Below are 26,055 nucleotides of genomic sequence, written 5' to 3' on the forward strand. Positions count from 1 at the left end.
GAGAGATATACATCTGGACCCTGTCAGCCTGCACTTCTTTGCTTCATCCATCTTATCTAGTTTGGTGGCTGTATATGTATGGGCCACATGTGGGGCAGGCTCTGAATGGGTGTTCCTTCAGCCTCTGTTCTAAACTTTGCCTCCCTATTCCCTCTCAAGTGTATTCTTGTTCCCCTTTTAAAGAAGGAGTGAAGCATTCACATTTTGATCATCCGTCTTGAGTTTCATTTGTTCTAGGCATCTAGGGTAATTCAAGCATTTGGGCTAATAGCCACTTATCAATGAGTGCATACCATGTATGTCTTTCTGTGATTGGGTTACCTCACTCAGGATGATATTTTCCAGTTCCAACCATTTGCCTACGAATTTCATAAAGTCGTTGTTTTTGATAGCTGAGTAATATTCCATTGTGTAGATGTACCACATTTTCTGTATCCATTCCTCTGTTGAAGGGCATCTGGGTTCTTTCCAGCTTCTGGCTATTATAAATAAGGCTGCTATGAACATAATGGAGCATGTGTCTTTGTTATATGTTGGGACATCTGTTGTGTATATGCCTAAGAGCGGTATAGCTGGGTCCTCAGTTATTTCAATGTCTAATTTTCTGAGGAGCCTCCAGTCTGATTTCCAGAATGGTTTTACCAGCCTGCAATCCCATCATCAATGGAGGAGTGTTCCTCTTTCTCTACATCCTCACCAGCATCTGCTGTCACCTGAGGTTTTGATCTTAGCCATTCAGACTGGTGTGAGGTGGAATCTGAATAAATGTAGTATTTGAAATTGTCAAAGAATTAGTAAAAGTTTGAAAATTAAAAGCATACATAAAAGTTAGCATTTGAATGGCCCGAATGTTCTCATTATGACTTTCTTTTACAAATATAATTTCTTCAATGCCTATTCTTGTTTAGAAAATTAGTACCCAGTATGTGAAGCTATAAGCAAGTGTAATTTAAGACCTGATGTACAATAAAATGCAGTTATTTGTGCAAGGGTGGGGACAGGTTGCCCAAAGAAAGTATGGCTCCTGAATTTTCCTTTTATTTGTATCAAAATATTATTTTTAAGATGAGAGAAATCAAACCTACATGAATTTACCAATATTGTAATGAATAAATTTTTGATTCCAGAAAGGAATAAGTCATCTTCAGGCAGAGCTTTCCTTCTTAGGGAAAGATTCCAGTCTGGGTGACTTGGCTGAAGTAGCCCTGTAGCTATGCATAACTCTGCCCATCCCCTGCTGATTTGCATGTGGCCAAAACACACTGCATCACTCTGAGATCCATTTAATAGGTGGATCATACCCAGTGCAGAGATTAGTCCATGTCAGGACACAGTTTAGTTATGAGGGTCCAGATTCAGTTTTTGGGGCTCCTTTTGTTCTGGACAACAGGTAAAAAATTGGGAATTTACCCAGCAAGGATGTTCACTAACACCTGATCCTTCAGGGTAAGTAGGTTACAACAATATTAACTGTCAGGATTTATTTTCAATTGTACAATTCCAGGTGCCGAGTGTGATGTCCAGATGACCCAGTCTCCGTCTTATCTTGTCTCCTGGAGAAAGTGTTTCCATCAGTTGCAAGGCAAGTAAGAGCATTAGCACATACTTAGCCTGGTATCAGGAGAAACCTGGGAAAGCAAATAAGCTTCTTATCTACTCTGGGTCAACTTTGCAATCTGGAACTCCATCGAGGTTCAGTGGCAGTGGATCTGGTACAGATTTCACTCTCACAATCAGAAGCCTGGAGCCTGACGATTTTGCAGTCTATTACTGTCAACACTATAATGAATATCCACCCCACAGTGATACAAGTCGTAACAAAAACCCCCATGGGAAGCAAAAACCAGATGTTGGGCTGGCCAGTTGTTCAGTCCATGTCTCTATCTTCTATAAATTTCTCTGTTTTCAAAGTGTGTTGCTTTGAATGAAAATGGATTTCTCATGCTCATATGTTTGAATGTGTGGCATGGGTTTTGGGAATGGAATTTGTTTTCTCTGCAAAAACAGTACCTTCTCCTAAGTGCTGAGTCATCCCTCCAGCTCTGCAGTGAGAATATAGGATTTGGGTAGTAAACCTCTTCCAAAAATCTTTATCATCTGAATAACTGATTCTCCTAGGAGACTCAATATCCCAGAGACCTAGATAGAATTAAACATGGCTAGATAAAAAGGAAGAAAGTCAATGAGATGTATTCTAATGATGTTCTGCTATACTCCTAGATTAGTACCTAGTACAATCATCATCAGAGAGTCAGCTACTTACAGAAACAGATGCAGAGACCACAACCAGACACTAGGCTTAACTCAAGGAATCCCATGGAAGATGAGAATGAAGGTTTTTAGGATCCAGTAGGGTTGAGTATACCATCCTTCATTTTCTGAACTGAGACTTCATCTTGGTGGATTTTTCCTTTGATGGAAGTGAAGTGTTCTTCACCATCTCTTTTGATTGCTTTTGGTTGAAAGTCTATTTTATTGGATATTAGAATGGTTATTCCAAACTTTTTGGGGGACATTTATTTGGAAAAAATCCCCAGCTCTTTATTCTGAGGTAGTGTCTATCTGTGTTGCTTAGCTGTTTCTTGTATGCAGCAAAATGATTGAGCCTGTTTACTTATCTATATCAGCCTGTGATTTTTTTATCCGGGAATAAAGTATGAGTTAAGAATGTGAGGGCGGAATGAAGAGCATATTGAGTGTGTGTGGAGAAGTGTGTATGTAAGTGAAAGGAAAGCACATGTAGTGTATACATCAGAGTTCAGAGCTCCACAGTCACCTATATTTATTTTCCTGTGAAGCTCTAATGATAAATGGCATGGGCAAGTCTGCCAAGCAATGACCAGAAGGAACTAAGTTAACCCTTAACTCAGTAGTTCTGCTAGCTTTTTGTTCTACATATTGCCCACAATGACTTTCTTAAGAATTGCTATGTCCATACATGGACAGACTCCTTCACAGGTTGTGACCAGACATTTCAGATGTCCTCCATGCAGTAGGCTGTTATCTCAGGTCTTGTACAACAAGCATGGGGCAAAATCTGAAACAGCTGAAAAATTGGCTTTTTTTCATTACTCAGAAAAGCCCAGGAACTTCAAAAATGTGAACTTATCAAAGCTGTATTGGTTTCCTCATAGAAAATAGGCTTTTCTATGGGGAGAGCTATTGGGGAGATTCTCTCCATCTGTCCTTCTAATGCTAGTCACCATAAATACAGATTCCCTTATAAAAAACAAACAAACAAACAAAAAAACAGGTCCCAAGCCATTAGCCTATAGTCCTAGAATACGACATTTGAAACCTGGTATCAGCAATGGCATAATGAGACTTGTACACAAATCATAGTGTAATCCTATCACAAGCTAGTCTATCACTGAATAGTTCAGCCTTCCAAACTATAACATGTAAGACAATTTTCTCCTGAATGATAGCAGGTTACTAGATCAGAAACATGCCTGACATGATCTGGGACCAAGTCCACATAAAACTTTCAGTGTCTGTTATGCCACTGTGCATCCAGTTCAGTTGTTTTTATACTAGGGGGTGACATAATGTTGTCTTTAATGTTGTTATAGACTTAAAACCATAAAAAAGAGAAGCTTGCTATGAGGAACTGTGCTGAACTTGTGAATCTGATGTCAGTAACACTTCTGTAGCTCTGCAAGGGACTTCTCAGAAAGCCATTTAGTCACCAAGATTGACTAGTAAGTTCGTTTGTTAGGCTGTTGTCTCATCAGAATTTGGAAGCCAATGTTTATTATGCATCTTCATAGGAAATCCACGGAACAAAATTTCAAATAACTCAGTGGTACTTTTCCAGTAAATATTTACACTCCTGATGAGGAGTATGGAGACCTAAAATCATGGAATATGATATAAGTAATCAGGCTATAATATTTGTATAGTCAGACTTGTCCCTGAAATCATAGACAGAGCAACACATATGCATGAGGTATCTGAATCATAAAATAGAAGGCAGGTAGTATTCAAATGATCCCTTTTGGAGATAAATTCCAACAGCCTGAAGTCCTAAGACTCCAAGTTTTCCTAAAGTAATTATCTTGTAGACTAGATCTTTAACATACAGGCCTTTGGAGGATGAACAACAGCCAAACTGTATCAATGAGTAAATATTTTTCTTGTCTGAATACTAGAGAAAAAAGTCCTAAAATTCAGCCAGTGTTTAATTTATAGTTTAGTGAATGAATAGATGATTTATTGAACAACATAATCTCCAAGACAAACAATGGTATGTGAGTATTGGAAGCAAATATACAAAAATGAAACCTAAATTGAGCTAAACTCCTAAATGGATATGCAGTAATGTTTACATCCAAAGCACAAATTAACTCAGTTATCAGACAATAGGTAGATAATTTTGCTAATATACTTTTGATTTTTTTTTTGGCAGAGGAATTCTCTTCACTTTGTCCTTAGACAGGCAACACATGTGGCAGCTAGGCTACAACAAGTAGAAGGGTTTGCATTCAGAACTACAGGAAAGTGTGTAAACTGAATGTATTGGTAAATTCCCAGGTCCTCAGGCTTCACCTTACTGATTTTCAGAATGAATGCTGTCCCTGATCTTCTGCCACTGAACCTATGTTGGACGCCCTCATCTGGATTCTGCAGAAAATAATTCATAGAGATGATTCTATCACTGTACACATGGCAACATAATCTGGCTCTCCAGGAGGGATAGATGTGGAGAGTGTATCCTAGATCATTGTGATATCATTGCTCATACCTGAAATAAGGAAAGATAAAATCATTTACAATCATAATGAGGGACATTTTATTATCTCAAACAGCATGTTTATTATTTTGTTGGTACTTCTAATTCATACCCCACAATGCCCATTTTCAAAAGGTAGCAGAGCTAAGTGTTATTTAAAATAGTTTGTAATTTGCCCCTTTATTTGTGTTAAAATTTATATCAGGTACCCTGTACTTGCTTTTTCTAGAATGCTCTCCATGGATCTAAACATCCCATGACATATTGAAAGGCAATACTTGTGTGTGTGTGTGTGTGTGTGTGTGTGTGTGTGTGTGTGTGTGTGTTTGCCGCAAGTGTGTGCTCCCTTTGTATTCTCACTTTCCAGACTTTTCTCCTCTGCCTTTACCTGGAACCTGCAGCATGAATAGGTCTAGGAGCAGAACAGGATACTTCATTTTGAATTAACCTGAGGAATCCTGGTCAGGCCAGGCAATTTCCCAGCTTGACATTTATTTTAGACTTGCCTGGGTGGGCCTCTGTAAGGAGCAGCAAAATGCAAATCTCCTGGTGAGTGCAGTGAAGTAAGTCAAACTGTCAGGTCAAGCAGAGATAAGATACCAGAGGCTGAAGAACTTTCCTCTAAACAGGTTCAAATGAAGCTTCATTTGAGCTTTAAATAGCGCTGGTTAGGAGAGTTCAGACCTGTTGATTCAGCAGAAGGAATTTATTTGTATTGCTCTTTTTCCTGTCCATTTTCAAGTTCATCATATTTTCCTAGACAAGTTTTAACCTTCTCTTCACTTTAGATCAGTTTTTGTAATTGTATATTGTTAAATCCGCCTTCATTTGTAGTAGTTTATTCAGAAACTTAGATTTGCGCATACATATGAACAATAATAAGGTGGGAAAGGAAGTAAGTATGACATGGAAGAAAATGGAGGAGGAAAGGGAAGAGGGAAGCATATAGCTTTATGTGGTGTTATCAATAACAATGTTCCCCACCCCTGCTGAGGCTCATATGTTTGAAAGTTTAGTCATCAGAGATTAGCACTACTTGGGAGAGATTACAGGCAGGAGAGAGGGATGTTGGGAGAACATAGAGTTCAGGTCTGTTTTGAAATGTTAAATAGACACCTTAGTGACTTGTCCAGGTTTGAAATTTGACATTGATTATTTGCCTCAAAATAATCCATGGATAGCTGATAAACTATCTAAGTGGGAAGTGTGGGAAGTGTCTGCCTGCACTACTCAACTCTGCCATTGTATTCTGAAGTACTCGTAGTCAAAAGACAAACAATTATGTTTTCCAATAAAACTTTATCAACAAAACAACCAAAAAAAAAATAGAAAGTGTGATCTTTTTGGTGTAGTTTTTATCTTGTTGGGGTAAGTGCTCGATCACTAGGAATAGGTTTTTTGCTAAGCACAATGTGGCCCTGGTGGGGACAGAATGACATAGTTCCTGCCCTGTGGGACAGGACCCTGGTGCAAGCTCCATGAGTGTAGATAGCTGCTGTGGGCAAAAGGTTTGTTTGAGTAATAATGTACCCATTTTCACATTCCTCCCAGCAATGTACTCTCTGTTAAGGTTAATGATTCCATAATAATTCTGGGCAGCAGGAGTCCAGGAGTCAAGGGTATGTCTAACATCTCAGCAAAATGATAAATGTTAGAACCTTAAGTACAGCCTTCCAGGTTATGGAAAAATCCTTTAAATACTTTTGGGTTCAAAAATATATAATTTCTCAACTGTGAAAAATATAAGGATCCAATATGAATCATGAATCTAAAGAAACAAAGGCAGGTACATTGTGAGCCAATTTGGAGTAAATGACTGAATGGATATGTAAAATAAAAGAGCTATCCAGATGAGCTATCCAGAAATTACTTTTTTTTTAGGATAAGGAGAGAGAATTTTTCGGAGAATTGACAGACAGACAAACAGACGCACACACACACACACACACGCACAGTCACACACACACAAACACACACACAAACACATACACACACACACCCACACACACAAACACACAAACAAACACGTACACACAGACACACAAGCAAACAGGACATGGACAGAGCTATCTCTTGGAATAGCAAGCACAACACAATTCATTAGCTAGATCCATGGTTTGACTTCAAGACATTCTTTTCATGTAGGTCCTAAAGATCTGGAGCAAGAGGTATCCCAAAAACTCAAATGTTCCCACCTGTTTGTAGGATATATTCTTCTAGATGGACTGTTTGTCTGATAATCAGTGGGAGAAGATGCTTTTAGTCTCACAAAGACTTGAAGTGGCAGGGTGAGGGCATTCCCAGGGTAGCCTCACTTGCTCAAAGAAGAGGGGAGGAGGGATGAGTGAAGGATTGTGAGAGGGGATGACCATGAGGGGGACAGTGAGTGGAATGTAAAGCATATAAGTAGAATGAGTAGATAATATAAAAAATAAAGGAAAATAGAAATTAAAGAGAAAAATTTTATCATTTGAAAAAGTGACATAAAATTTATAAGACAAAATTTTAAAAAATCATTCTTTTCTCATACAATACATCCTAAACAACAGTTCCCTTTCTCTTTTTCGTCCCTCCAAATCTCTCCCCCAGATACAATGCTTCAGAGCTTCCCTTCAGAAAAGAGTTTCCTCCCTAGACATAACACCAAAATATGGTATGGAAAGTAGCAAGATGATTAGGCATAAGGCCTTATAATGATCCATGGTTCCTTGGAAAATAATACTCAGACTCACATAGTTTGCAAAAGCAAAGAGCATTTTATTCTGTAGAAGGTCACCATTCAGGGGTCTCTCATTCCAAGATGTAGATGACCAAGTGAGCTCATGGGCCTCATTTAAAGTATATTAGGAAAATTCTAGGGAGATGACTGTTATCTTAATCTGTTAGCTCCATCTCTAGGGACATTCCATAACCATTCCTGGTGCGACTGTCTGGAAACTGTTTCTGGGGAAGTTTGGAAACTGTTCTTGACCCATTTCCCTTGCTTTACATAGTATATATGCATTTATACCACTGAGCATAGTCTCTCCTTTTAGTAGAAAACAAATCAAAATGTTAAAATAAGTATTCATTGGAAAAGTAACTCTTGTAACTCTAAGGGAATGTATATCGTACTGACAAAGAGATGGGTATACATTACGAAAAGTTGACACTGCTAAGAAAGCAACCTTCAGTTAATAAGCTCAAGCTGACTTTATCATAATTATCTTAAATGAAAGAAGCAAAATATACTTAGGAATCTACTCAAGGTAGTAGGAGATACACGTTCACATGTAATCTGCTAAAACATGTATCTTTATTAATAACTTCTCAAGGTAGAAAATTGCAATGTTCATATGACAGAACAAACAGAATCATTACTGGAGGAGCCAGCAATGGAGGCATATTACTTATTTATTCACAGATTATAAATGAAATTTGAAATACAGTTATATTTAAGATAGTAAAAATGGCCATTTTACCAAAAGCGATCTAGAGATTCAATGCAATCCCCATCAAAATACAAATCCAATGCTTCAGAGAGTTAGACAGAACAATTTGCAAATTCATCTAGAATAACAAAAAACCCAGAATAGCTTAAACTATCCTGAACAATAATAAAAGGACTTCTGGGGGAATCACTATCCCTGAACTCAAGCAGTATTTCAGAGCAATAGTGATAAAAACTGCATGGTATTGGTAAAGAGACAAGTAGATTGACCAGTGGAAAAGAATTGAAGACCCAGAAATTAACCCAAACATCTATGGTCACTTGATTTTTGACAAAAGAGTCAAAACCATCCAATGGAAAAAAGATAGCATTTTCAGCAAATGGTGCTGGTTCAACTGGAGGTCAGCATGTAGAAGAATGCAGATCTATCCATGCTTATCACCATGTATAAAGCTTAAGTCCAAGTGGATCAAGGACCTCCACATCAAACCAGATACACTCAAACTGATAAAAGAAAAAGTGGGGAAGCATCTCGAAAACATGAGCACTGGAGACAATTTCCTGCACAAAACACCAATGGCTTATGCTCTAAGATCAAGAATCGAAAAATGGGATCTCATAAAACTGCAAAGCTTCTGTAATGCAAAGGACAGTTTTGTTAGGGCAAAATGGCAACCAACAGATTGGGAAAAGATCTTTACCAATCCTACAACAAATAGAGGGCTTATATCCAAAATATACAAAGAACTCAAGAAGTTAGACCACAGGGAGACAAATAATCCTATTGAAAAATAGGGTTCAGAGCTAAGCAAAGTATTCACAGCTGAGGAATGCTGAACAGTTGAGAAACACCTAAAGAAATGTTCAACATCTTTAGTCATAAGGGAAATGCAAATCAAAACAACCCTGAGATTTCACCTCACACCAGTGAGAATGGCTAAGATCAAAAACTCAGGTGACAGCAGATGCTGGCGAGGATGTGGAGAAAGAGGAACACTCCTCCATTGTTGGTGGGATTGCAGACTGGTACAACCATTCTGGAAATCAGTCAGGAGGTTCCTCACAAAATTGGACTTGAACTACCTGAGGTCCCAGCTATACCTCTCTTGGGCATATACCCAAAAGATGCCCCAACATATAACTAGGACAGGTGCTCCAATATGTTCATAGTTGCCTTATTTATAATACCTAGAAGGTGCAAAGAACCCAGATGCCCTTCAACAGAGGAATGGATACAGAAAATGTGGTACATCTACACAATGGAATATTACTCAGCTATCAAAAACAATGAATTTATGAAATTCATAGGCAAATGGTTGAAATTGGAAAATATCATCCTGAGTGAGGTAACCCAATCACAGAAAAACACATGGTATGCACACATTGATAAGTGACTATTATCCCAAATGCTTGAATTACCCTAGATGAACAGAACACATGAAACTCAAGAAGAATGACCAAAAGGCGAATGCTTCACTCCTTCTTTAATAGGGGAACAAGAATACACTTGAGAGGCAATAGGGAGGCAACGTTTAGAACAGAGGCAGAAGGAACACCCATTCAGAGCCTGCCCCACATGTGACCCATACATATACAGCCACCAAACTAGATAAGATGGATGAAGCAAAGAAGTGAAGCCCGACAGGAACCGGATGTAGATCTCTCCTGAGAGACACAGCCAGAATACAGCAAATAAGTAGGCGAATGCCAGCAGCTAACCACTGAACTGAGAACGGGATGGCCATTGCAGGAATGAGAGAAAGGACTGGAAGAGCTTGAAGCGACTTAAGACCCCATATAAACAACAATGCCAACCAACCAGAGCTTCCAGGGACTAAGCCATTACCAAAGACTACATGGACTGAACCTGCATAGGTAGCAATGAATAGCCTAGTAAGAACACCGGTGGAAGGGGAAGCCCTTGTTCCTGCCAAGACTGAACCTCCAGTGAACGTGATTGTTCCGGGAGGGTGGTAATGGGGGAGGATGGGGAGGGGAAGCCCATATAGAAGGTGAGGGGGAGGGCTTAGGGGGATGTTGGCCCGGATACCGTGAATGGGAATAACAATCTAAATGTAAATAAGAAATACTCAAGTTAATAAAGATTAAAAAAAAAAAAAAAACAGAGCCTCTTCCTGTCTGACTGGAAACTAGTCTTTCCCTGTTTGCTATGGCTGAAGATGTAGAGTTCTCAGCGCCTGCTGCATCATTCCCACTACCATGTTCCTTCTTTGACGATAATGGACTGAACCTCAGAACTGTAAGTCAGCCGCAATTAAATATTGTTCTTAAAATAGTTGCCTTGGTCATGGTGTATGTTCACAGCAATATAACCCAAAATAAGATATTTGGTCTTTTAAATATACCCTGGAATCCTGAAGAAGTAGGTGTGAATGCCAGTGAAAGTCTTCTCTGCATTATTCTACTTCCAAATGACCTCATGCCATTGTTCACTCTAATTTTTTACATTATATTCATACATAATGCTTCTCTCAGTCTTAATCAGAAACATTACTGTTCACCATATTTTGCTGAGTACAAATTCATGGCTTTGTCAAGTGCTGAGAGTAAATGACTAGAGAGTACCATGTCTTTGTTTGTTTGTTTGTTTGTTTTGTTTCTTTTTTGTTTGTTTGTTTGTTTGTTTTTTCGGAGCTGAGGACCAAACCCAGGGCCTTGTGCTTGCTAGGCGAGCGCTCGACCAGAGAGTACCATGTCTTAAACAAGTTATTTGCACTATCCTTTCTTCTGCTTAGATGGAGCTAGAAAACCGAAAGAAAGCCTGTGTTTCTTGGCAAAACACAGCAATTACAATCACACTAGCTCTGGCTTTGTATACTAAGTCTGCATAGGAATGGACCTGACAACAGTGAATCATGGACAACTGGAACAGTGGTTTTGGTACTTACTGTTGAATCATCTGTGAGAGGGAAGGACATTGACTTCAACTCTGTATCCACTGATGGCTCAAATAAGCTTCTGTAAATAATTGCAATATAATCTCCACATGTAGGATCTAAGTAGACAAATACACAAAACAGACTAATATCAAAGGGCAAAGGGACTGACATTGATTTGGGGAAGGGATTGGTAACATGAGAAAGAGATAACAGAATGTGTAGAGATCTTTTAGAAAACATTTTATACTTACATGAAATTGACAAACAAATAAACCAATAAAAGAAACAAAAAGGTCTGAAACCTAAGTGAGACCATAAAATAAGTTCTAAGTGTAAATTTAAAAATAATTATTTTGCTTGTATGTGTTTTCTACCTGCATGAGCACCATCTGGCTGTCTCATACCTGTGGAGGGTCAAAGAAGTACTGGATCATCTGGAACTGTAGTTAATATATGGTTGTAAAGTTCCAAGTCCGTTCTTGGAATCAAACCCAGTTCTCTGAAAGAACAAACAATTCTCTTAACCACAGAGGCATCTCTGTAACTTCTAAGTGACAATTTTACCATGATAAAATAACAAATATTGAGTTTTTAGACTAGCCACCAGTTTTATCAAATATGTAAAAAATAAAAACCAGAATGTGCTCCATTAAACCATAATTGGCAAATCTCCCTTTGTCCCTTGAGAGTCTTTGTCTTCTTCTGAAAAACATTTTACTAAAGTGTGACAGTCATAAGCAGACTGTGTTTATGCAACATACAAAGGGACGGATTTGGACATCAGTGTTCACTCTCATGAATCCATCACCAATTAGTGCTGGAAATCAAACCTGAGTTTCAATGATTTTCTATGTTCCTATTTATTCAATTGCTTCCTTATTTATTCACTTTCCTATTCAAATAAAATTTTCCTTTTTTTTTTTTCTTTTTCTTTTTTTTCGGAGGTGGGGACCGAACCCAGGGCCTTGCTAGGGCCTTGCTCCTGCTAGGCAAGCGCTCTACCACTGAGCTAAATCCCCAACCCCAAAATTTTCCTTTTAATTTAAAGATAAGTTCTATTGAGTCCAGAGGTGATAGTGATCCATTTGTGGATCTATTCAACACTAAAGCAGTGTCTTTTATTGCAGGTTGGCTGAACAAGATTATACGAATATCAACATAACCAAGATTATTCAGGGCACAGTAGTATTTTGTAAATCAGCCAAAGATGCCTGCATGAATTTTTCTTGAATTGGTTTATTTCTAAGTTACCACTACGAGAGTGAAACTATACACGTCTAGTTACTGTTCAAATATGTCTGTGAATTTAACTTTTAATTATGAGGCTGGGAGATGGCTCTGTGGTTAAGAGGACTGACTGCTCATCCAGAGGTACTGGAGTCAATTACTGGTGACCACATGGTGCCTTAAAAACATCTGTGTAATGGCATTTGATGCCCTCTTCTTGTGTGTCTATAGCGACATACAGTAGATATACATCTTTTTATATTATTTTAATTTATTTATATTAATTTATTTATTTATATTAATTTATTTATATTAATTTATTATATATAATATATTATATTTATTATACATAACATTAATTTATATATATAATATATTATATAAATTATACATATAAATTAATAACAAATTATTTTGGCACATTTGTGTTATACAGTAAGGAAAAAATCAAATGTGTTTCTTAGCAACAGAACAGCATCAGGCATAAAATCCCCAGTATTTATCACTGGGTTTCCCAACGCACACACTTGCTAGAAACAGGAACCTCTCCAGTATCCCTTCATCTCCTTTGACAAGTTTCTGCCTCAGTAGTGTTTTGGTAGAGCCTTGTCAGAAGACAAAATCAGGAAATCTTGTTACTTTTCTGCCAGTCAATGTGTGCCTTGTCTCATAGTGTACCATATAACATTTTGATTCAAGTGGAATATGTAACCCCCTTTTCTCAGGTTTGTAATCACTTAACCTAACAAATCCTCAGAAGTGACTTCACAGCTATTCCTCCACCCCATGAAATTAATGTCTCTGAACATTAGACATTGGTTCCATTACTGAAAAGCTTCTTTTCCATGGGTATGATGAATTTGTTTTAATCATCTACAGTAGGACATGAAGATGAGAAAATGCTTATGCACACTGAGGAAATGTTTAATCACATATTGTTAAAAGATACTACTGCTATTTCTGAAAAATTAACATGCCCATTGTATCAGCTAGAGTCCAATGGTAAAACTATCAGTTTTAAGCCTAATCTTAAAACTGAGACGTGTTCAGCCAATTAAATGTGTAAGCTTAGGCGAGTCTAACATTCTGTTTTACTAGTGCTGGTCCATGCTTAAGAAAAGTATACAAACTTGATTAGCAGGACACTGGGGTCTGGGAAGTTTTTTTTTTTTAACAGTAAAGAACTATCAATTTCTATTTTACTAGGATGTAATTGTGTTGCTCAAATATTGCAACAATTGGTATTGTGACTCTTAATGAGGACATTTCCTAAAGTCCAGACCTAATTAATTCAAACAATATCCTTACTTTAAAAATATGCTATAGTTTGGTTAATGACCAAAATAAAATGCCACTTTTTAAAAAACTTAAATCTGCTAAATTGTCCTCTTTTGATTTACCCTAATTATATGTGTATCTTTTAGGTCATATGACACATCAATCAATGCTATGTAGTAGTTATGGGTGCCTATTCAGGACTGAGCAATTCTTGATGATAAATTATAGAAGATACAATATTTTCTTTTAAACCGAAAGATAATAAAGGGACATTTTGAAATCCAAAGCTTTGAAATATTTCTGCAATGGGAAAGAACTTTTAAATTTCTGTACATCCTTCTAGTATTTGTAAGTCTAAGATATCTGAATCCTTGAAGTATTTTAATTCATCAATTTAAAACTCCATAGAATTTTTACCAAAGTAAATAGTGGAATTTTTTATGAATCTTCAGAATATCAAACCCTTACCTACCCATGCTATGAGAAAAAACAAGGCACTTGACATAACTGCACCAAGACTAAGAATGTGGGGCTGTTGTGCTTTCAGACCTTTGCAAATTTGAGAAAACTGCATTAGACTATTCACAGTGCTCAATCCTGTTTATGGAGACACAAGCACAAATGTTTAATCACTAATGACATTATATCAGGTGACCAGCAGAGGGAAACCCAATAAACTCAGAGAAGCGACCAGGCAGATCCACTTGAATACCCTTGGGAGGGAATACGGAGGCAAAGTTTAGAACAGAGGCAGAAGGAACACCCATTCAGAGCCTGCCCCACATGTAGCCCATACATATACAGCCACTAAACTAGATAAGATGGATGAAGCAAAGAAGTGCAGGCTGACAGGAACCAGATGTAGATCTCTCCTGAGAGACACAGCCAGAATACACTAAATACATAGGCGAATGCCATCATTAAACCACTGAACTGAGATTGCAACCCCTGTTGAAAGAATTAGAGAAAGGACTGAAAGAGCTTGAAGGAGCTTGAGACCCCGTATGAACAACAATGCCAACCAACCAGAGCTTCCAGAGACTAAGCCACTATCCAAAGACTATGCATGGACTGTCCCTGGTCTCCATCTGCCTAGGTAGCAATGAATAGCCTAGTAAGAGCACTAGTGGAAGGGGAAGCCCTTGTTCCTGTCAAGGCTGGACCCCCAGTGAACGTGATTGTTGGGGGAAGGGCCGTAATGTGGGGAGGATGGGGAGGGGAACACCCATAGAGAAGGAGAGGGAGAGGGGTTAGGGGGATGTTGGCCTGGAAACTGGGAAAGTAAATAAAAATCAAAATGTAAATAAGAAATACCCAAGTTAATAAAGATGAAAAAAGAAAAAAAAGAAAAAAAAAGAACAAATGAACTCAGAATCATTTAAATGAGATATAACATCACAGGAAGTGCTGATGAGTTTGAATATTCTGCTTCATCTTCTCACAAATCCCCAAAATGAATGTTCCTTCATCAGGAACCAAGGATTATAGTCACTGAGAATATTGCAATAAACTAGTAGTTCTTCCTTAGTTACAGGAGTTCAACTTTGTTTAAAAGTCATGCACTAGTCAACATGTAGTACTATCTTTCCCATTTTTGCCTCATTGTTCCTGCTTACTTCCTTCTACAAGGTATCTATAATCTTTCATCTGACAGTCTTCAGGTCTCTTTTCACAAGTCACTTGTAAATTTTCTCCTGTGGAAGCAGGAAATTACCTGGGAATTAAAGGAACCAAAGGGAATGAGGTAGATAACAAGTTAATGCTGTATTGTAGAAATTATTAAATCCTATCCTGTGGTTTCTACACAGCTTCTAAACTTTTACTTCCCAAATAAAAATTACACACAGCCTTTATATTCATAATAAGCATTAAACAGTACAAAAGCTTGGCAGCTGCCTACCCTCATTTCTGTTAGAATCTACTTTCCTATTGATAAACCTGAATTATTACACACTGTGCTTCCCATGGGCTGCTCTTCACTGGCTATTCCACAGGGCCAGTTTGCCTTTATTTCTAAGCCACAGGGCTCCTACTTCCTCCATATCCTGGAGGATCTCCAACTTAAGTCCAGGACACTAGAACCCCTCTATGTGTTTTCTGCCCAGGTATGGGCTGTTGGCATCAGCATCTTTATTTAACACTCAGAAGTAATCTGGGTAGAGTCTACCTGCAAACTCTCTTTTCATTGTTATAACCTGTTTTGGGGTTAGATATTACCATTGAAATATAAATAACACCAGCCCAACTGCAAGGCTGCACACAGCTTTACTTTAGTTGCTGGTGTACATTGTATACACAAATACAATAAAGAAGGAGGTGATCCAAGGCAGGCTGTTTTAGTTCAAAAAATCATGATTAGAAACACAAGATTAGACAACACTTGAATAAATATTTGTGAGCAAATACTCAATGTTGACACAGCAGTTCCATGAAAACTTACCCAGGGCAAATTAATTTAAAGAAAATTTTCTTGCATATACTATAGATTATATCTTAGAGAAGCAAGAAAACAAAGCAGAAGAACATATGCAGATGGAGGGTACATTAGGGCAGATACTTTCTGTGCTCTTGGAAGTTTCCTCCCCAACACACAAGACTTGGCATAATCCTCTCACAAGACTGGATTCTTTTTCTATCCTCCAAAAGGGAAAAAAGGGATAATAACTAACATATGGCAGTGAAAGGAGGGAATAGCGAACTGATGTTAGCAAGCAGTAGGTAGATATACACTTGAGCCATACCTGGTAAACACAGTATCCATCAATTCACTGTGGCTGAATAGGGAAGAAGAACACCAGAAGAGGAAGGTCACCTATATCAGGAAAAGTGATAGCAGGACAGTGTGCTTGTCACAAGGAGGCAAAGTATGTGGAAGGAATACAATTTAGGAACATCAGCCCATTTTTTCCTTGATCTGACAAAAAATTCTATCATGGTTGGATTTGTTTTTATTGCACGTGTACGCCATACTGTGTATTACAGGGAATGTATCAAAGAAGATAATTATTCAACAGTGAAAAGAGCCTGTGAACTTCCTTGCACTTTTCACACTGTGCTATTGTAGATGTCTAGGTCCTAAGGAGATAGTAGCATGGAAAGCAAGAACCAGAGCAATTCAGATTCCCATGCTACCTGCGGGATTCAATAAGAACATTTGTCCTTTTGTAGAAAAATATGCATTACAACTCTATTCCAAGACCCCTGCAGATGCTCGTTCAGGATGAGTTATTGAGGTAATCCAATATGTAGTTGTTCTCAGCCTTGGCAAAGTGCTCCTGATTTGCATGTGCCCTAGCCCAGTCCTGAGCCATGAGGACTACTTCACACGTGGGTCACACCCACAGAAGAATCAGTTGCTGTTAGAATACAGAATGGACATGAGGCCCACACTCTTTTTCTTGGGTTCCTGCTGTTCTTCCTTAATTAAAGAATAACAGTAATACGAATTTGCTTATCCATTACTGTAAGGGATGTCTGGTACTTTAAGTAACTTCTCATTTAACACGCTTCATATCAGGGATTATTCAATTTCTATCTTAATTGCCTTTTTAAAGATGTGATATCCAGATATGCCAGACTCCCTCATTTTATCCAAACCTTTGAGGGAACAAAATGTACAGTTGCTTGCTGGTCAGCATAGTACCAACAGACATCAGGGAAATCTCCAAAATTCTTGATCTACAGTTCATCTGACCTGTAAGATTAAGTCTAATTGATGTTCAAAGGCAGTGGCCAGATTTCACCTTCATTATCAGGAGCCTAGAGTCTGGATGTGTTTAACGTTGTTCCTCTTGCTACTATTGGAGTAACCCTTCCAGAGTGGGTCATGTCAGAACATCATCCACTTGGAGTAACAGGAGTGTGAAACTGGTTGTCTGTCATTGAGCCTGAACTCCTGTATCCTCTATTGTGAAAATATTTTCAGATGAAACCTGGCTGAACAGGATACTCTCAAGTTTTATTAGAAGCAAAAGGCTAACTCTGTGTAGTTATTTTCTGCTTTCATAGCACAGAAACTTATATTCCGCTCATCAGTACTAAGCATCTGCATTGCATAATCAGCTTGGTCTACCGGAAAGAAAATGAAGATACTTTCTACATGTAAATGCACACTGACACAGAAATGTAGAATCTGCATTATATCTATTAACTGGCTTTTATAAGGTCTTATCTGCTGGTCAGAAATTTTGCAGCTATGCCACACTTACCCCAGTAGATTCTGTGTGACAAGTTCCACAGACTGAGGCATTAGACTCCAAGGGAGGTCTCCTGGAACAGGTTGAGGAATTCTCTAGCGAGAGGATGATATTGAGCCGTAGTTCTCATGGCAGTTTGTCTGCTTTATCTTCTTCTATTCCTTTTCTATATTTATGACATGTTCCTGATACCCTAGACTCAGATTTTAAGTGAGAAAATTGGATAAGAAGCCACTCCTTGAGATGGCGTCACTTGCCATGACCTTTTCTCGAAGAGATCTAGCGATCTGGTTAATAATCATTTATATAATTACAAAATAGTACTTTGATGTACAACAATATATGATCTTGTATGGCTATGCATGTGTAATTGAGGTGGGCTCTGATATTTTGGTATAGAAAGCATTATTTTACACACATGGTATGCATTCATTGATAAGTGGCTATTAGCCCAAATTCTTGAATTACCCTAGCTGCACAGAACACATGAAACTCAAGAAGAATGACCAAAATGCGAATGCTTCACTCCTTCTTTAAAAGGGGAGCAAGAATATCCTTGGCAAGGAATAGGGAGGCAAAGTTTAGAACAGAGGCAGAAGGAACACCCATTCAGAGCCTGCCCCACATGTGGCCCATACATATACAGTCACCAAACTAGATAAGATGGATGAAGCAAGGAAGTGCAGGCTGACAGGAGCCAGATGAAGATCTCTCCTGAGAGACACAGCCAGAATACAGCAAATACAGAGGCGAATGCCAGCAGCAAACCACTGAACTGAGAACGGGACCCCGTTGAAGGAATCAGAGAAAGGATTGGAAGAGCTTGAAGGGGCTTGAGTCCCCAAATGAACAACAATGCCAACCAACCAGAGCTTCCAGGGACTAAGCCAGTACCCTAAGACTATATATGGACTGACCCTGGGCTCCAACCTCATAGGTAGAAATGAATAGCCTAGTAAGAGCACCAGTGGAAGGGAAGCCCTTGTTCCTGCCAAGACTGAACCCCCACTGAACGTGATTGTTGTTGGGAGGGCAGTTTGGGAGGAGGATGTGGAGGGGAAGCCCATATAGAAGGGGAGGGGGAGGGCTTAGGGGGATTTTGGCCTGGAAACTGGGAAGGGGAATAACAATAGAAATGTAAATAAGAAATACTCAAGTTAATAAAGATAAAAAAATAAAAAAGTACAGTTTTTAATTGAACATCGAGGATTTGTAATAAGGCAGAAGCTCGATGTTAGATAAAAATTACTCGTGGGAATTTATTTACTTGTTCAGGACCTAGGGGTTATAATCTAATTCCCATGAAGATCTTTTGAACCCACTGCTGGAAGTGTGCTATTAACTATAAGTGATTTTTGTTCTGTTAACTGATAATGATATTATTTATTTCATTCATAATTGATTCTTTGAAACTACTTTTATAAACTGTAATATCTGAATGGTTTTGAATTTTCTTGTGCCAGGTGATTGTGATAATTATGCTTTGTAGCTGCTTCAGTGAACACATCTTTTAAAATTGTAATACCTGTTTCTCCTGTATAAAAGCCCCTGTTTGAAAGTCACAAAATACACTCAGATTCACACTGCATCTGTGTTTGTTTCTGTTTGTCACACCTGAATCCTTACTCACCAAGTCTTCAAGGACCAAAGTCCCTGGGAACCCAACACCCAGCTGGGGTGGTCCGTGGCACTACTGTATGTAAGGTAGATTCTGTATATTCTCTATAGTCCAGGGATCTCTGAGCAATAAAAACACAAAGTGTCTGACTATGTGCTTCAAAAAATTTTTCCCAAAGCCAAATAGGATGATCACTTTGTTTCTATAATCTTTACATCTATTCACAAATCTGCTTTTAGTTGCAGGTTGATACTGCTCTCTCAATTTGATTCTCAATTCTCATTAAAATAAATCTCCTAATTAAAGAGTCCTATTGAAAAAAATCATACTAGAAAAACAAATTGTTATTCAAAATAGTTGATAAACTGGCAGCCTTTTATGTATATAATCAAGCATCTAATTAAAAGTGAAATTATCACTTTGTCTCCTTGAATATCAGCTTTTTGCATATTAAGGAAATGGAAATATTAACAAGACTATTGTCTAATCAATATCTTTCTTCTTTTTCTTACTCACTATGTGACTCAATAAGAACCCTTACTCATTAAAAAATGATCAATTCTCAACCCTCTCACAATTGGTACTTCCGGTATTATGTTGCTCACACTATGTTTTCATAATTTTATCACTTTTCGGCCTGATATACTAAATACAGATCTTGTTCTTTAGTATAAAGCTCCATTAGTTGATATTTTAGCACCTGGAAAATCACCAGTGTTGTTTCATCGAGCACTGATTATGAAGACACAATCATCTACATATGTGTAGAGATAAAGCATGGCTTGAATACTTTTTCCATGAATGAGAATTATGAATCCTCAATTTCTAATATTATCTTTCTTCAAGTAAGAGGAAACAATAAATTATTGTGTTAGTTACCATGGCATTGCCATAATAAAAATACTTGAAAGAAATGATGTTAAAAGGTCTGATGCGATTTGACTAATCTTTTCAGTTTTTGAGCCCTAAGGAGTGGAAAGGGATGTGGAGTAAAACCAAGTATACCATGGTATGTATAAAAGCAATAGATATGTTTGAAATATACAAAGAGAGCATATACAAAAGGGCCTGAATGTACTGAATTGCCTCCTCCAGTGTTAACAAACATTTCAGAGATTTCTCAAAACTACCATAAAAATATCCAAAACTGAGGCCACTATATAAAATGCAAGCTTCAGTAGATATCGCAGAATACAATAGAAAACAACAGACCATCAAGATGCTGTTAACCAGTCATCAGTTCCCTTAATTAAAATAGCCTATTTAAGGCACCATTAGAAGGTCTTTTTACTGTGTAAATTACAAAAACACCACAGCTAGGATTACACAAACATAAACTGTTCTTGAGTAAATTATGAACCTTTTTTTTTTACCTCTTCTCTTTGTCTTGAGAGGAAGAGAATTAAAAGCAGACAGGTCACATTGATACATTTCTCCAACTGTCAAAATACTTTTGAAGCCTGAGTGGGTATTATGAATGTTAGCAAGACCATGCACATCAAAAAGCAGATGAGGCAGCTCAGACTACTCTGTTGACACCTGAGGACATTTTGCTATGACTTGTATCACTGTGAGAGGAAGACTGTGCATTTTAGTAAATCACAATCTCATTAAGCTTCATGTTGCTGATGATGAGAGAGTAATTTGTCCTAGATCCACTGCCACATGGCCTCAATGGGACACCAGTATTCACGTATTCAAGCCTTTATAGATCAGTAGTTGAGGTGCAGTACCTGATTTCTGCTGGTGCCAGAATAACCAAGTATCAATGTTCTCATTGGCTTGGCAATTGATAATCAGTCTCCAATAGACACAAATAGAGTGGATAAAGACTGGTTCATTTAAGTATCACATCTTATACCTGAGGTAGAAGAGGCACAAAGGGCATACAGTGTTAACCACGTAACAAGGTAATTTCCATAAAAATAAAGGCAGCCACACTTAAGACTCATTTGAAAAGACCAGAGCAGCAGCAGCTCTGAGTTCAGGAAGGACACGCAGGTAAGTTCTGTATCCTCACTGAGAGTGTCTTTTGCACATGGTGTAAATCCTCTGGAGAAATCTTCAGCCTTGTGCTGTGCTCTGGCCACATGCAAATTATTAAAGGAGTGCAAGGCTTGAGCTACCTATAGTATTAGGTATCCACTAGAGAGAAGAGCAGAACATATCAGCCTTCAGACAACAAATTTCTTTGTATGGGTGAAAGAATGTTATCTGTCCTAGCTCTGCCTGCCCTTGCCTCAGCTGTGCATGCCCGTGTGCACATCCTCAAGTCTCCCCCTTGCTCTGCAGATTAGCCATTCCCAAAGCTGGCTGTGCTCAGTGTTACAGGATTAAATCTGTCCTGGCACAGTCTCACACATGGCATGATTTGCTCATTCCTTTTCTCTATTTATAAAACGTATCAAAGTTATTTAAGATTTTTCATTTCTTCCCTGTCTTGACATATGATACTTACTAATAATTTACTTCCTGAGGAATGCCAGGGAATTTAGGAGCAGGTCAGTCTTAAAATTTTGAAAAACTGCAAGAGGTAATCTAGGAAAAATAGGAAATCCCATCCAATTTTTAGAATGCCTTACAAGGGATTTTTACGATACACTAATTTGGACCCTGACATCCTAGAAGGTAAGCAATTTCTGATGACCTATTCCTTTTCCCAGAGTTACCCTGACATAAAAAAAAAAACGAGTATAAAATGCTAGAGAGTGGGTCCCTAACTCCACAGGCAGAAGTTTTGGCGCTGGCCTTTAAAGTGTACCATGGGAGAGAAGTATTACAGACTAAAGAACCATATACTGGCAAAAGCTGTCTGACCGGCCTCAGCCACTGACCAGAACTACTGTTCTTCTAAGGGTAAGACCACTGAGCTCCTGCTACAAATATGGTAAACAAGGTCATTGAGCAAGGTCTTTCCCTAATCCCTGAAAGCCAAGAGGGCCAGGTCGCAGTGACATCAAGAAAAACACTGGGCAGTCGATTGTCCTCATGTTGTGCAGGACAGGGTTACATCACGTCCAGATAACCCTCAGCTGATCTCCTAGGCTTGGCTATGGATAAATGAAGGGTCAAGAGTTCCCTAGACCTGACCACTGCTGTCACCAGCAGGGAGCCCTGGGTAACCCTCATGGTTTGTGGGCAGCCCATCTCCTTCCTCTTGGACACTGTGGCCACTTAATTAGTCCTAACGGAGCTTTGGGGAACCACTTCTCTCTCAAGTTTCCCTTCTGTATGGATAGAGGGAAATCCAAATCCCACTGTTTAGCTGCATTTTTAGGAGTGTACCTCTGATACATTCCTTTTTGGTAGTGCCAACATGCCCTGTCCCCTTATTAGGAAGGGATTTTTTTAGCTAAGTTCGTTGTCTTATTTCCTTTGCCTCGACCCCATTTTCCTAAACTCAAGCTTCCCAGCAGCCCTTCTGCTCCTTCTAGTCAGCCAACCTACTAACGCAGACATGCCGTTTCCTCTTCCAGCTTCTTGTGTAGACCCCTGAGTCTGGGAGGTCCAAAAGCACTCTGTTGCCTAACAGTCTTTCCAAATAGGGTCTGGAAGTTGCTCCATGGCCGGGTGCCAAGAACCAATCCAAATTGCTGTTTCCAGTATCGCTTGTCCGATTTATGTATTATGAACTCTTCACTTGCTTTCTCTTTGACCAGACACAAAATGATTCTAAAAAATGGCCAGATAAGTAAGGGGTCTGCCAATATTGGTCTTGTCGGATACATATGTTAGGATCACAGACCAATCACATCTTCTATCAACAAAACAAAAGTTGCATTTACTACATAGAAGATCCAAGGAGTCCCAGGTGGGAGATAGGAGTTGTTGGTAAGTGCTACCGAAAAAAATTAAGCAGGGGTTTCAATAAGTAACATCTACATTAGTAGAAAATATGTCTCAATTTCCCAACCTCTAGATATCGAAAAAGTAGAGGAGGTAATCAAACACTCCTCCAAGGTTATTACTTCTTTGACATCCCTCCTCATAAATGGCACGGACTTGTCATTCTTCCTTTTGCTCCAGAGCTTGATCTCAGCATACCTACCCATTACCATCACCCGTAAGCTGCCACTTACTGCTTCTCCAGTGATTCAGAGCAATAAATTTACCTCACCCTTTGTAAGCTGCCCTGACTCTGATGTCTCCATGACTCTATACCTTTCTGCTTTTTGGTGTAGCAAACTCTTTTAAAACCTCTGGGACATATTCTGTAGGAATACTATGCTCCGTAGACTGCAATAGAACCACCCCGGATATCCCATCTCTGCCACTATGCCCTGTATTCCAAATAGGACAATCCCTGTGAAACCCAGGTATATTATTGTTTGTCTGACAGTTGGTCAGGAGTTTGCATGTTGATACTCCTTTTCCATGAAATAGGGGTAATCCAGGGAACCGAACTCCTGCCAATCACTGTTGTAGATATCAGAACTGTCCATCATAAGAATGCAGTTCAGATTCTCCTAAGCTGGTCACTGCTGGAATAGCCAAGGTGGTAGCACTGGAATTGCAGAGATAACTACTTCCATGCCCCAATATAATAAGCTCACTTATGAGTTTGACAACAGTTTTCAAAAAATGTCTGAAACCATGCTTACTATCCAGAAAGAGATTGATGCTTTGGCAGCTGCAGTACTTCAGAACCCAATGGGGGCTGGATGTTCTGACAGCTAAGAATGGTGGTCTTTGCCAGTTCCTCTAAGAAGAATGCTGTTTCTTCATCAACCATTCTAGGATAGTGAAAAATAAAATTCAGGAGCTTCAATAACACATATGGAATTTTAAGGAATGTGAGGCCTCTAGTGCCTGGTCTTTCAAAAACCCTATAAGTAAGTGCATAATCCCTTTCATAACAACTTTTCTAGTCATCTTTCTTGTGCTACTTTTCACTCCCTGCTTCATTAATCTCGTCTCTACATTCCTTCAAAGACAGATACAGAAAATTTCTAATTGAACTATCAATCAGTTCCTGTTACATGTTTACCAGTCAAATCCACTGAGGAACCTGATGCGAAAGTTTACTAAGTGGGCCCAGATGGTTAAAGTCAGCTGTTAACCAAAATTGAAGATGCCACAAGAAAGGAGGACGTAACCATTCTGGAAATCAGTCTGGACGTTCCTCAGAAAATTGGACATTGAACTGCCTGAGGATCCAGCTATACCTCTCTTGGGCATATACCCAAAAGATGCCTCAACATATAAAAGAGACACGTGCTCCACTATGTTCATCGCACCCTTATTTATAATAGCCAGAAGCTGGAAAGAACCCAGATGCCCTTCAACAGAGGAATGGATACAGAAAATGTGGTACATCTACACAATGGAATATTACTCAGCTATCAAAAACAACGAGTTTATGAAATTCGTAGGCAAATGGTTGGAACTGGAAAATATCATCCTGAGTGAGCTAACCCAATCACAGAAAGACATACATGGTATGCACTCATTGATAAGTGGCTATTAGCCCAAATGTTTGAATTATCCTAGATCCCTAGAACAAACGAAACTCAAGAGGGATGATCAAAATGTGAATGCTTCACTCCTTCTTTAAATGAGGAAAAAGAATACCCTTGGCAGGGAAGGGAGAGGCAAAGATTAAAACAGAGACTGAAGGAACACCCATTCAGAGCCTGCCCCACATGTGGCCCATACATATACAGCCACCCAATTAGACAAGATGGATGAAGCAAAGAAGTGGAGACCAACAGGAGCCGGATGTAGATCGCTCCTGAGAGACACAGCCAGAATACAGCAAATACAGAGGCGAATGCCAGCAGCAAACCACTGAACTGAGAATAGGACCCCCGTTGAAGGAATCAGAGAAAGAACTGGAAGAGCTTGAAGGGGCTCGAGACCCCAAAAGTACAACAATGTCAAGCAACCAGAGCTTCCAGGGACTAAGCCACTACCTAAATACTATACATGGACTGACCCTGGACTCTGACCCCATAGGTAGCAATGAATATCCTAGTGAGAGCACCAGTGGAAGGGGAAGCCCTGGGTCCTGCTAAGTCTGAACCCCCAGTGAACTAGACTATGGGGGGAGGGCGGCAATGGGGGGAGGGTTGGGAGGGGAACACCCATAAGGAAGGGGAGGGGAGAGGGGGATGTTTGCCCGGAAACCGGGAAAGGGAATAACACTTGAAATGTATATAAGAAATACTCAAGTTAATAAAAAAAAAAAAGAGAGAGACAAGACAACCCTATTCCCCATTCACCATCAGCTTCCCTCTCCCTTTTTTTTACCTTCGTTTTATGACAAGAAAAAGTGAGGTATGTTGGTATCAGGAATTGTTTTGCCTCCTGCAGCAACAGCAACTGGTCTCTGTTGCCATGGCAACAACCATACATTCCCAGCGTCCCCTTGGCTTAGTTCCCACCTTCATTTCAGTGTAATTATATCATATTCCAAATAAAAGGCAGATATTTTCTGCCCTCTCTCTTTTTCTCTTTTCTCTCTCGTCCCTCTCTCCCTTGTCTCGTTCTCTCATTAAAACTTACCCTTGTGGAACCATGTTATTTTGGTGTGGTTTGTCAGGATGAGAGCTGATATTTCATGGTACCTAGGCTGGTACTCTTAGGTTCTATAAGAAAGCAAGCTGAACATGCCAGGAGCAGCAAACCAATAAGTTGCATCCCTTCATGCCTCTGCAACAACTCTCACTTCCTGA

At 39.0% G+C, this 26,055-nt stretch overlaps 1 long non-coding RNA gene across 5 annotated transcripts; it reads right to left on the reverse strand.

Annotated features, from left to right (window-relative positions):
- Positions 1 to 4,183: 4,183 nt before the first annotated feature.
- LOC148006283 (uncharacterized) lies at positions 4,184 to 25,728 on the reverse strand. 5 transcript variants are annotated; one of them, XR_015686650.1, is made up of 7 exons: positions 25,631 to 25,728; positions 23,983 to 24,114; positions 21,115 to 21,242; positions 11,467 to 11,561; positions 11,072 to 11,178; positions 5,239 to 5,416; positions 4,185 to 4,744 (listed from the first exon to the last, which is right to left on the reverse strand). It is a non-coding gene; the product is annotated as an uncharacterized LOC148006283 (long non-coding RNA). The 5 variants fall into 5 exon arrangements; XR_015686651.1 differs by lacking the exon at positions 23,983 to 24,114 and having other exon boundaries at positions 25,631 to 25,719; XR_015686648.1 differs by lacking the exons at positions 21,115 to 21,242; positions 23,983 to 24,114 and having other exon boundaries at positions 4,184 to 4,744; positions 25,631 to 25,719.
- Between the last annotated feature and the right edge of the window lie 327 nt (positions 25,729 to 26,055).

The sequence above is a fragment of the Rattus norvegicus genome, chromosome 4 (genome assembly GCF_021556685.1).
Source record: "Rattus norvegicus strain SHRSP/BbbUtx chromosome 4, alternate assembly SHRSP_T2T, whole genome shotgun sequence".
NCBI classification, from domain to species: Eukaryota; Metazoa; Chordata; class Mammalia; order Rodentia; family Muridae; genus Rattus; species Rattus norvegicus.